We start from the raw sequence: 12,337 nt of genomic DNA, 5'->3' as shown, positions 1-12,337 counted from the left end.
GCGGGGCGGGGGGCCGGCCCGTCACCCTCCTCTTTCCTTTCCACCGAGGGCTTTCGCCCATGACTTGCATCTTCTGCTGCCAGATGGAGGGTGGGGAGCCGGGCCGGGAGTGCTCGGAAAGTGAAGCATCACCGTTTCTGCCGGCATCGCCGGCAGTGTCTCTTCTCTTGGGGGATGATTTCCGAGATGGGCAGGGCTCTGCCGGCCCAAATCTCCAGGCGCTGGCGTCCCCTCCCCGTGCTTGGCCACATGGCATTTCCACCGTCCCACCCAGATCCCGAATGCAGGGGAAAGGTTCGAGCTCTCATCTCTCTGCAGGAAAAAAAACCCCAAACCCCACCACAGCCCCAGGATTCCCCTGGCTGGACTGACTCATCTGGCAGAGCCGCCCCTTTCCCTGCCCAAACCCTCGGTGCTCGGGATCCTGCCTGGCCTCTCGCAGCCGCCCTGCTATCGCCCTGCGTCCTCGGTGCCCACGTTGCGACATCGGGGCGGGGGCTGCAGGGGCTGCTCCCCACTCTCGTCCCTGCCGGGGGCACCCGCTGCCCGGGGGGCTGCGGGAGGTGGAAGGCAGCCCCGCTCACAGCCCCCCGGGGGAAGGGGGCTGAGTATGGAGCTTGGGGAGCCTCGGCGCTGGGCAGCACCCTGCCTGTCCCAGCCAAGGCTTTGCGGCAGCCGGGTGCAGAGCTGGCTCCAGCCAGGACCCCTCCCCAGCCCCCGTGGCCATGGGCTGCTGCCTGTGGCCCCGGTCCCGGCGTGAGAAGGTCAGCAGAGGCTCTGCGTGCTGCCAGCACGAGCCCGGCCATGTCCTTGGGCCATGTTGCCCTTGGGTGGCTCGAAGGCCGTATCCTCGCAACTTCCTTCTCTGGGGGGAGCGCTGCTGTAATGATTAACCCGCGCTGCGTTAATCGTTCCGTCCTGCAACCTTTTTCCTCTCAGTTTCCAGCACTGGAAAATGCTCCTCTTCCGCCGACCTCCCACGCGCATGGTCCCATCCCCGTGGTGGCTCAAGGAAAATCCCCGCGGGCAGGGCAGGCAGGAGCAGGGGACCTGGGCTCGGGGCACGGCGGCGGGCAGGATCTGGCCCGGCCGTGGCTTCTCGGTCCCGGCCCATTCTAGGGTGATTTGCCGGCAGATGGCGGTGGAGCTGTGGGGAGATGTCGCCCCGCCAGCCTGCCCGGCCTCACCCCCCAAAATCCGGGTGCAGGAGTGAGTGCTGACGGGTGTTGCAGAGGGCGGGTGTTGTAGCCAGCACGACGGTGCTTGTCATGCAGCTCCCGGGCCAACAGCCTCGGAGCACTGTGCTGGCGAATGTGGCAAACCCTTGGCCCGGGGCAGGTTCTCTCTTGGGGAAACTGAGGCACGGATGGGGAAAGCCACTTGTAGGCTGGGGAGAGCAGGGATGGGATGCGGGAGTCCCGGACCCTGCTGCAGCACCGTGCTGCTCGGGGATGCCACCCCTGTGGGTGTCCCCCCCCGGGGAGCTGCCGGGGTCAGGCGAGGGGCAGTGGGGGAGGCGTGTTGCCCTGGGGTCCCAGGTGCCTTGGCAGGGCTTGGCGGCACCGGGGGCTGCGGGTGCAGCCCTCGCTCGGGGCAGCCTTGGCGGCCGCTCGCATTTCACTTCCCTGGAGCCAGCCCAAAGCCACAGGGCGTGTGGAGGGGGGCGCACAGCCCCGTGCTGGGGGTCCGAGCGAAGCCCCCTCCCACCATCCCCCCGGCCGGGGCGGCGACCCACACGGGGCAGGGGGAGGCCGGGGAGGAAGCGGCTGCCAGCTGGGCTCGATGCCGGCTACAAAGGCGGCCCAGAGAGCCCGAGCAGAATGAGATGGCACCCGTCCAGGTTCCCACGGCGGCCCCGGTGCAGAAAATACACCCGGAGCTGGTGGCGGTTGCCACAGCGATGGGCTGGGTGCCACGCCGCGGGGGGGGCACAGCCCCAGACCCAGGTGTGCCGGCGCAGGACCCCGGCGTGGGGCGGTGGGAGCACCGTGGGGTGGCGGAGCTGGGCGCTGGCGGGGACCAAAGGCTCCTGCCCGGGTTCCCGCTGCCCCCGCCTGCCTTTGATGCACCAGGACTTCGCCCTTGGTAAAGCTGGGAGGTTCCCAAGGAGTTCCCGGCTGGAGCCCGGCATCCAGCACCCAGGCGTCCTGGCACGAGCCCCCACGAGCCCTGGTACTCCATCTGCCGCTCGGTTCCCTTTGCCCCGCTGCAGCCGGGGGCTCGGAGCTGCAGCCGGAGATGCGGAGCCCCCACGGGCTCCCCGGTTCCTGGCAGGGCTGGCCGGGAGGAAGCGGCTGCAGCTGACCCTGGTGGTGGGGCGCTTCCTGGCGGGGCTGGCGCCGGGCTGGGGCCCGGGGTGGGGAGGGGAAGCCGGGGGGGCCGGGGCCGGCTGCCCTCGGGGATGCCCCGGCTTGCGGCAGGGAGGAGGGGACGGCAGCGCTTTCATCCCCGCTCCCTCAAAGGCCGCCTGTGTGCCGAACAGCCGCCCCTCCGCCGGGTATAAATAGCAGGGATTGAGGTCTGGCGTGACACTGGAGTCACTTCTGCCACCGCCACCTTGGGTGCCCCCCCCGCCACCCCGTGGGACCTCAATGGGGTCATTGTGCGCTGCGGCCCCGCGGGGCACGTCCTGAGCAGCTGCTGAGCCTGACCCCATCTGCTTCCCCACGCGTGCCGGGGCCACCGTGGGGCTCGGGGTGCCCCTGCAGGGTCCCATGCAAGGAGGGGGCACGCACCCCCCACTCGCCCTCCTCCTCCCAGCAGGCGAGGGCCACGCACGGGGTAGGCGATGGCTTCCTGCCATCCCAATCCCCACCTGGCCGGGCCGGCTCCCGTCCCCGTCCCCACCTGGCCGTGCCGGCCGGCTCTGCCCCCCGCCGCCCCCTCCCTGCCCGGGCAGCGCCGGCAGCTGCTGTGGGGCGTAATGACGGGGTGTGCCTGCCTGCCCCGGGGTGGAGAGCGGCGCGGGAGGCTGCTGCTGCCACCCAGCAAGACGGGGCCAGCCAGGCGCGGAGCTTCCCTGCCTGCAGCCGGCGCGGCCACACCTGCGTGGGCTGAGCGGACCCCGCTCCCACCCCAACGCCCGGCCCAACCAGCTCCATCGCGTCCCGGCTGCCCGCGGACAGGCTGCTGCAGGCAGAGCCCCCCCGGGCCAGGCAGGTGCGGGGTGCCGAGGAGCGCCCGGCACGGCGGGGGGACACGGGGGGCCAGGAGGAGCCGGAGCTTGCCTCCGTCCCCGCTGCGCCGCCGGGACACGGTTGCTGCGGCCCCCACCCGAGCGCACCGAGGTGGCCGGGAGAGCCGGGGGCTGGAGGGGCCTGTGACCCCGCTCACGCCCAGCCGGGGGGTTTCTGGGTGCGCCGGGACCAGCCCGCCTGTGCTGCTGTGGGATGTCCCCGTCCCTGCTCGCCCCTCGTCGCTTCCCCGCATTGTGTCCCCCGTCCGGCCCCGCATCCTGTCTCGGCAGATGGGCCCCGGCCCCGACCCCGGCCGGCTGCAGCCCCCACATGGCGTGTCCCGGCCGGGCACCCCAAGGGCACAGGCTCCCGCCGGGGCAGGCTGCAAAACGGCCCCGCCAGCTCTCACGGGCTCCCGGCAGGGCGTGGGAAAAGCCAGCGTCTCCTGCAGCGAGCGGGGCGGGCAGGGCAGGCAGGGCAGGCAGGGGCCCCTCCGACGGGGCCGGGTGTGGGTGCAGAGCGCACACAAGCGCATGTTGTGCCGTCAGTGGGGTGGGGGGGGGGGTCGCACACCCCACGTCCCCCCATCCGCTCCAACCGTGCTCGGCCAGTCCCCAGGGCTGCTTTACCCCCCATCCCAGTTTGGGGAGCGAGGACCGGCTGTGCTGCAGCATCCCTGCTCCCGTGGGACACAGGACCACAGGCGTCCCGCACGCCGGCGGGGCCAGGAGAGCTCTGTGGTGCGGGCGTCCTGGCTGAGCAGGGAGCGGCTGTGACCCAGCCAAGCTGCGATGTCGCAGCCCCCGGCAGGCTGTGGGTACCTGCTCCTTACGGCCGCAGGACGAGCGGCGCGAGGCCGGACGGCTCATGCCAAGGGCCTCCCGTGAGCAAAGAGTCGGATAAGCAGAGCCGGGCCGTGACGGCCATCGCGGGGGGCCCTGGCTTTCTCAATTCATCTCGGATTCAGCACATGGCTGTGGCTGGAGCAAAAGGGAAGGAACTGGGCCGGGGGCTTAACCGGCAGCGTTTTCCTTTGGAGATGCATCTCCTGTAAAACGTGAGCTTGATGCTTTTTGCTTTGAAGGCTGCCGGGAGCATCTGGGAAGGGCAGGCGGCGCTGGGGCTGCTGTGAGGCGAGTTTCTCTTTTGCTTTTGTTTGGCTCTTGTTTGGCCAAGCATCCACCCCATGCCGAGCACAAGCGGGCTCCCGAGTCTCTCGGTTTCCATCGAAGCAGTAGTGACGTTGCTGCATTTTTGGTTGGTCGGTGATGAGGGGCTCAGCGGGGCAGGGGGCCGGCGGGGGCCGTGCCTCCTGGGGAGGGTGGCGGGAGGCAGGCGCTGCGCTGCGGAGGTTACACAAGAGCCCCGCTCTGCTGATGCTCCCAAAACCACAGATGATCTAATCTCTTGCAGGCTAACCTATCGCTGCCATACCACATTTCCCCTCAAAACCTAATCCTGCAGAGAGCACCCGACGCCAGCCCGGCCCCGCCGGCAGCGCCCTCGCGGGAGCACCGATGGGCAACTGCTCGGTCACACCGGCAGCCCCCGGGGAGCCGGCCGGCAGGGCCAGGACTGCAGGCACCAGGAGAGCGGGACCTGCCTCCCCGCCTCGGGAGGGCTTTTTCAGCCCGGGCAGCTCCGAGGCTGCCGCAGCCGGTCTCAGCCGAGCTCAGCCGCCGGCAGAGCCCTCGATCCTTCTGACCCCAGCCCCGTGCGGTGCCGAGCCCCAGAGCGGGATGGCAGCCTGGGAGCCGCTCCGTGCTGGCCGCCCCAAGATGCCGGCCTCGTCTGGCGGACTATCGCGCAGCCTTGGTGTGGATCTCACTACAGCAAACCCGCCCTGGGGCCGGGTTCTGGGCACTAATTGCACCCTGCGAGGGAGGGGAGAAGGAAGAGAGAGAAAGGCAGAAGGAGAGCCCCGGCACGGCGCTTCCTTCCCCCTCCCCATCACAAGTGGCTCGAGCTCTGCCACTACGTGTGCCTCTTTCATCACCGCGGCTAACGCAATTGGGGAGCTCTGGTTCCTGCCCGCCGGCCCCCCCCTGCGCCCAGTGGGTGCCAGAGCCCCGTGGTCCATGCCTGCCAGAGGGGCTGCCCACCCGGCAGCATCCCGGGATGCTCTCAGCATCACTCAGGCGAGGGGCTGGAGAAGCACCCGGCTTTGGCTCCGGGTGCTCCGGGCTCTCCGGGCAGCAGTGTCCGGCAGGGCTTGGGTACAGCCCCCGTGGCCCCGCTGGCGGCTGGGACGGCGCCTGCCTTCGCCGGCACGTGGGGTGCCGGGGCGTGCTCCAGCCCGCGCGCTGCCATGGTGCCAACCGCCCGGCACACACGGGCCTTGTGGCGGATGTGAGCAGGCGTGTTTCGGGGCAGGGCTGCCTCCACGCCAGGCCAGCACCGGCCCAGCGTGGCCGAGGTCTCCGTTGGGAGCTGAAGGCGCTATGGGGAGACAAAGGTTTAATGAGGGGTTGTTCGGCTCTCTCTGATCCTTCCGCCCATTATCTAATCAGAGCAGGGCATTTAAAAGGCCACAGTGCAGGGTGAGTCACTTCCCTGGTCCGTGCCTCAGTTTCCCCACAGGTAGTGCGCTAGGGATTAGCTGAGCCCGTCTCCCCGCAGCGTGGCTCGGCCCTGGGGAATGCGGCACAGTGGGTCCGGCCCAGGGCTGGATTCCTCCGTCTGCTCTTCGCTTGGCACTGACTCACCCGAACCCTGGGCACAGCACCTCCCTCCGTCCCCCCAGCTGGGGAAGGGACGCAGGGCAGCCCCGCTCCGGCCGGCATCCCTGAGCAGCCAGGGAGGGTCCGGCAGGAGGGAAGGCAAGAGCCAGCCCTGCCCAGGGGTGCTGGCACATCCCGATGCCCCAAGTGCCCAGCAGCACGGGGCACCCACACCTCCACACGCGGCAGCTTCACCTCCGCCCGGCTGCTGCAGCCCGGCCCTGTGGCAGTGCCGGTGCCGGTGGCACGCGGGGTCCGACTCTCCTCCCCGCCAGGATTTCCTGCCGCCGTTCCCAGAATAGACCGTGGCCCCGCATCCGTGGGGGGGCAGGTGACCCCGCACAGCCATCAGCCGGGAACCAGTCCCGCCGCCCCGAGCAGCACCGGGACCTGGGGTCAGGCACAGGGCGAGGCGGCAGCACCGGCGTCCCGTGGCCAGGGCCACGTGGCAGGACTTATGGCGGTGCCCCCTGCCCCGGCCAGCTCCTGCCGGTACAGGGAGGGCCGGGGAGGCGACTCCATCACCGTAAACAGGAACTGTGGCCGGGGGAAGAGCGCAGCCCGGCCGGGAAGTGAGGGGGTGCATGCGTCCATGACGGGATGTGTGTGAACGGCGCGAGCCAGCGTCCGGCCTGGCCGGGGGGAGAGCGTGGGTGGGGGTGCAGCACCCACCTGGGCGAGCGTGCATGGGTGTGAGTGTGCGCACACGCACGGGAGCGTGTGTGCCGGTGTCTGTGCGCAGAGTGAGCACGCGCGTATGTGCACGAGTGTGCATGTGCCCGTTTGGGGCGGTGCCGCCGGAGGGGTTGCACACGCGTGTGCAGGGACGAGGCCAGGAGGAAGCGCCTCCTCCCGTCCCCAGCCCGCCCTGGGTCAGGGTTTCCTGTGGCACAACCCCCCCGCGGGGCTCCTTTTCCTCCTCCCTGGCTTCGGCTGCTTCGGTGGGTGCCAGCCCCGGCAGAGGGGCAGGGGCGGCACTGGGCAGCAGGGCTGTGTGCGAGCGTGCCCACGTGCCCGTGTCTGCACCGTCCCGCGCCCCGCGCTGTGCCAGAGGCAGCCAAACCCATGGTGCCATGGGGCTGCCGGCCGCCCCGCCGGCCCCCGGCCCCTCTGGCAGCAGCCCCAAGCCCCCCAAGACGGTGATGGGGAGGCCGGGCAGAGGGGTGCCCCGCGGCCCCAGGCTGGCACCATGCCCCCCGCCCGGGTGAGGTTCCCGCATTCCTGACGCGGCTCCAAGTGGAGCAGTGGGCAGGCGCGGGGCGGGGATGCTGCCGCGCTGAGTGTGCGCCCATGTGTCAGCGCGTGGGGCAGCCCGCCGGGACGCGCCACCCCACGCGCCCTCCCCCCCCCCCCCCCCCCCCCCCGGCCGCCCCATGCCAGGCCCTGGGGCCCTGTGCCGGCATTGACCCCGGCCCTTGGCACACACTTGGGCTCTGCGGGATCCGTCCCACACGGCCCCGGCTCTGCCTCCGCCCTTTGTGCAGGCGGGATTTGGCCGATACCCCATGGGCAGCGGGGCCGGGCCCCCATGGGTGGGCTCGCTGCCTGTCGGTGCCCCCCCTCAGCCAGCCGTGCCCCGTGGGACCCCCCAGGCAGGGGCACCGAGCTCTCCCTGGCCACGGGGCAGGGTTGAGGGGTGGGTGCTGAGGATGCTGCGCCCCAGCTGTGCGCCCCAAAGTGGGGCAGCTGGACTACACCCCCCACAATGCATTGCAGGACACACTGGCCCCACCCACTCTGGGGTGGCCTCGGTGCATTATGGGGTGGGTAGTCCTGGGGGTGGCCGGGCTGTGGGGCCACCCGGGGCAGGGGTGTCATGGGGTCCCAGGGTCTGCAACGGTGGCACCGCTGCCTCTGCTTGGCTCGCACGGGGACCCTGCCCACGGCAGCAATGCTCCCCTTCCCCGGGTGATGCCGACACCGGCGGAGCAGCCCCTGCTCCCGCACCCGGGGGCCCGGCTGGGGCGAGGCGAGGGCAGGGGCAGCTTCGGGGCGAGGGGGGAGCCGTGGCTGTGGGGCCGAGGGGATCAGCCCCGAGACGGCGGCGGAGGCATGGTGAGGTGCAGGCGGTGCTGGCTGGCTCACGGCCGGGGCAGCCTTGGCTCCGCTCTCGCCCAGACTGGACCACAAACCGCCCCAGCCAGCCCCCGGCGGCGGGAGCTGAGGGATGGGGTGGGATGGGGTGGGATGGGGTGGGATGGGACGGAATGGAACGGAACGGAACGGAACGGAATGGAATGGAATGGAATGGAATGGGATGGAATGGGATGGGGGGGTTTTACTTGCCCCCTGATTTATGAGCCTGGGTCACTCCAGGAACAAGGTTCAGCATGTACTTGAGGAGGCTACCAAAATCCTGGGTCCTTCCCCTCCCCAGGGCTGGCAACTTGCTTAAGCATTTATAATAATAATAATGATAATAACAATGATAATAACAATAATAATAACAACAACAAACAACAACAGTCATCTGACTCCTGGAGCTGGTGATTTAAAGTAAACCAAGAAATGTTGCGGCGTCTGAGAAACAACCGTGCAGCGCTGAGCTGAGACCAGGGCTGGGTCCAGCCCAGCTGGGAAGGGGCTTTCCATGGGAGGGAGGGGTCAGGGTGTCAGGGCTCCGGTTCTTCTTGGCCGCAACGGGTGGGGGTCCGTGCCCCGGGTACCCCTTCCCACCCTGGCAGGGGCTGGATGTCCGCATTTCCAGGGCTCCCCGGGAGCAGGAGCCGGGTCCTGCACCACTGTGGGGTCTCAGCCCCCAGCCCGTGCCCAGGGGAGGGTCCTGTCTGTGGGCACGAGCCGGCAGCGTGCACCCGCGGTGCTGATACCACCAGGACCTCTCCTGACCCATGATTTCTGCGATTGCCACACCGCCTCCGGCACTCGGCACAGGGCCAGCGCTGGGCTCCTGCGTGGGCTGGGGTGCAGGATGGGGCTCGGGCGGGACAGGGGCTGCAGTGGCAGAGCTGGTGCACAGGGCAGGACTGGACATGGCCGGTGCCGGGGTCTGGGGTTCCTCCTGCCTGTCCCAGCGCGGCTCTGGGCCGAAGCCCGGGCAGGGGAGATGCCCCCAGACCCGCAGGAGCTTCAGCCACTGCCAGAGCCCCGGCCGTGCGCTGACCCGGGGACGCCAAGCAGGGCTGGGGCCAGCTGGCTGCCCGTGCCTGGCCCCGGGCGCAGCCGGGCCAACCTGCCCATATGCTGCTCCGGTGATGAGGAGGGAGAGTCAAATCTCTGCTCCCACCCGGCCGGGGGGTGCTGGCCACGGGCCGGCAGCGTCAGGGGCTGGCAGGGAGGCAGCGGAGCTGAGGGCAGGGAGCCGCTCACCCTGCGTCAGCAGGGACGGAGAGTTCAGTGTCCCAAAGGGGACCGTGAGCTCAGGGAGCCGAGAATAGCCCTGGCCTCACCGGGGGCAGTGGGGCCGCGGCCCGGCACAGCCAAGTATGGCCCCACACCTGGGCCCGCGGCGCTGCTATATCCAGAGGGATTCGCCATCCTTCCCAGGGCCGGGGCCAGGCTGCGGGTGGGAGCCTCTGCGGTGACTCCCCCTGCCCCAGCCCCACACGTCACGGCTGGGAACTGCCTCATCCCAGGGTCCGACGGGAGCCGTCCAGCCCTGCGCTGTGCTGGGGTCCCCCCTGCCCATGGGGCGGCTTGGGGTGCCCGGCCCCCCACGCCCGGGTGGCTGCCTGAGTCATTCCAGGGGTGACTTCATCTCTTGGGCTCGCCTGGCCCGAGGCCGGGGTGATGGGCAGAGCCCCCGGGGAGTGTGGGATGCCCCAGAACCAGGGCATGGCAGGCGAGGCCAGGCTGGGCCACCGGCTCCAGCTGCATTGGGCTGGCAGCCGGGGTGTCCCCAGGCTGCGACGCCCAGACGCAATGCCAAGGGCCACCGGGACACGTCCCCGAGAGCCGGGAAACACATGGAGCTGATTGTGTGTTTCTAAGGACACGCCTGGGTGTTTACAGCCCCGCCAGCGTCACCGGCACAGGCACCGCCGTCCTGCCCAAGGACACCCCGTGCCTGCCATGAGCCCCCTGCCTCAAGGCAGCCCTGAGCCTGGTGGGATAGGGGGGCTCCGGCTGCGGGGGTTCATGCCTGGCTCTGTGCCGGGAGGGTGGGGACTGCCGGCTCCTTACTCACAGCAGCAAGCGATGGCTCACCTGAGCGCGCTGGGGCGACGTGAGTCACCGCTCGCCACCGTGACTAAGGCTGAGCCACTTGGCCCCGTGGGGCTTGGGGGACGGGGAGCCGGGACCCCCAGCCAGCGGCCTTGCGCCTCCCCCACCGCGGCGATGCCGGCGGTGCCTGGTGGGCCGGACTGGGTGGGCGGAGGTGAAGCGGTTCGGCTGCACCCTCTTGCCGGGGTGTGCCCCGTGTGAGCCCTGCTGCTGGCCCTGCGCCCGTGGGAACGCTCCCACTCGCTGCCGGCAGCTCTGCGGGGAGGCCCCGGCCGGGCACCGTGCAGCCGGGCCCCGCTGCCTGCGCCATGCCCACCGGCATCGGCCCCTTTGCAGCCGCGCCAGCTCCGCTCCCCGCGGGAGCGGAATCGCTCCCCTCCCCGGGCTGGGGGCCTGGTGAAGTCGTGGAGGAAAAGGGTCCCCGTCCCACCTTGGTCCCCCCAGGCTGCAGCCCTGCCTCTTCTGCAGTCACAGGAGCGAGAAACCCCCCCTCTTCCCTCCTCTCCCCATCTCTGCCTGAGCCCGGCATCAGCTCTGCCCTAATCCCATGACCCTGCGCCTGCGAGGGGAATGCAGAGACTTGCGATAAAATCCCCATTTGCCAAAGCTGTGAAATCAGCCAGGAATTCGGTCCAAAAGGAAAAAAAAAAAGAAAAAAGAAAGAAAAGAGAAAAGCTGCTGCCCGGGGCTGGTGGGGGATTTCCCCAAAGAAAGGCTGGGAATTCCCTTCCTTCGAGGGACAGAACTTCCAAGAACTGGCCCCTGAAAGATTCAGGGCTCCCAGCTGAAGCCGGGGCCGGCGGGACGGGGCAGCGTTGAGGGAGGCGGAGGAGACGACACCGCGGTCCTGCCCCGAGTCCGCCCTTACACCGGGACGTGCACACCGGCCGGGCCCCGTGGGAAGCATCCCGGTGGGACCCTGGGTAAGCCCCTCTCCTCCGCCCCGGCGCCCGCGCTGCCCGCGCTGCCCGCCCTGGTGTGTGTGAGCCACCGCGGGGGCTAATCCGCAGGGCCCAGGTTAGCTAAGCGGATTGTGGGAGCTGCGTGTGGCCTGCAGCGGGATTTGTGTAGGTATTTGCTCGTTGGATTGTCTCTCCCCAAGCTGCTCAGCCGTGCGGGGTTTGGAGAACGCTCCCTCTGGAGACGGCAGGAGCGTCTGATGCCGCACAGCAATTATGCCCAAGTCTGACTGTAATCTTTAACGATTTATTCCCAGGGCAGCACAATAAACTAAACACACAAAATCTAGGCTGCTGGGAATCCTGGGATCTCCCAGCTTGTGTCTCTGGAGGCTCAGGATACCTTCAACCATACTGAAACCTGCACATGCTTTCTAAAGCACCAGCTCCCGGAGTCACGGGACTGCGGGAGGACATGAGCTTCCTCCCAGGAAGGAGATGGAGCCGTGCGGGGAGGGTGGCGACCGGGAACGGGGCTCCTCAGGGCTGCAGGGACGTGGCAGTGACTGGTGGGGAGATGCCCTGCCCTTGGGGCACGGCACACTTTGCCAACAGACCCGAGCGGGCCACGCTCTCAGCCAGCGCTGGAGCAGCTGCCCCGTGGCCGTGATGTCCCCTTGTCCCTCCCCACAGATCCTGGCTGCAGGGCTGGCCAGGGGGCTGGCGGCCGGGCCCTGCTCCCCGAGGAGGTGGCTCTGGGGTGACGCCTTGTCCCCACCACGGCCCCTCCTGGTGCATGAGCCCAAACCCTGGCAGGGCCAAACCTGCCGGGGCCTGGCTGCCCCCTCTCCTCGCTGCTCCAGAGGCCTCACCCCACATAGCAAGCTGGGGACGTGACCCCCGGAGGGGTGGCTTCGCAGGCCCGGGGCTCTGCAGCTCCCGGGGAGAACAATGGCGCGTCCCTGCCCCGGCCTCTCTCCCAGGGACAACAATGGCAGGAGCCGGAGCCGGAGCCGCCTGAGCTCATCTCCCCCCTGAGAGCCCAAAGGGGGCCGGGGCGGGCAGGGGGCCACGAGCTGCACCACAAAGGCTCCTTCCCTCCCAGCCCGGCTCTGCTCCTTGCACATGGAGGGGCCTCGCTCCCACCCCAGCGCGGCTCCGGCAGCGATCTGTGCCGACCCCAGGGGAGGCCTTCGGGAACAAAACAGCCGCAGCATTTTGGGGCTACAGAGAGGTCCCCCTGGCTCCCTCCGGGCCCCCTTTGCTGCTGCCTCGTGGGTCGGGAATGTGCGGCCCCCTCCTTGCTGCAGACCGGCCGCCAGATCCCCCCTCCAGTTGCTTTGTGTCTCGGTGTGCCAGG

The sequence above is a fragment of the Aptenodytes patagonicus genome, chromosome 25 (genome assembly GCF_965638725.1).
Source record: "Aptenodytes patagonicus chromosome 25, bAptPat1.pri.cur, whole genome shotgun sequence".
In the NCBI taxonomy this organism is placed as follows: Eukaryota; Metazoa; Chordata; class Aves; order Sphenisciformes; family Spheniscidae; genus Aptenodytes; species Aptenodytes patagonicus.
Note: the sequence above shows the minus strand (reverse complement) of the source record.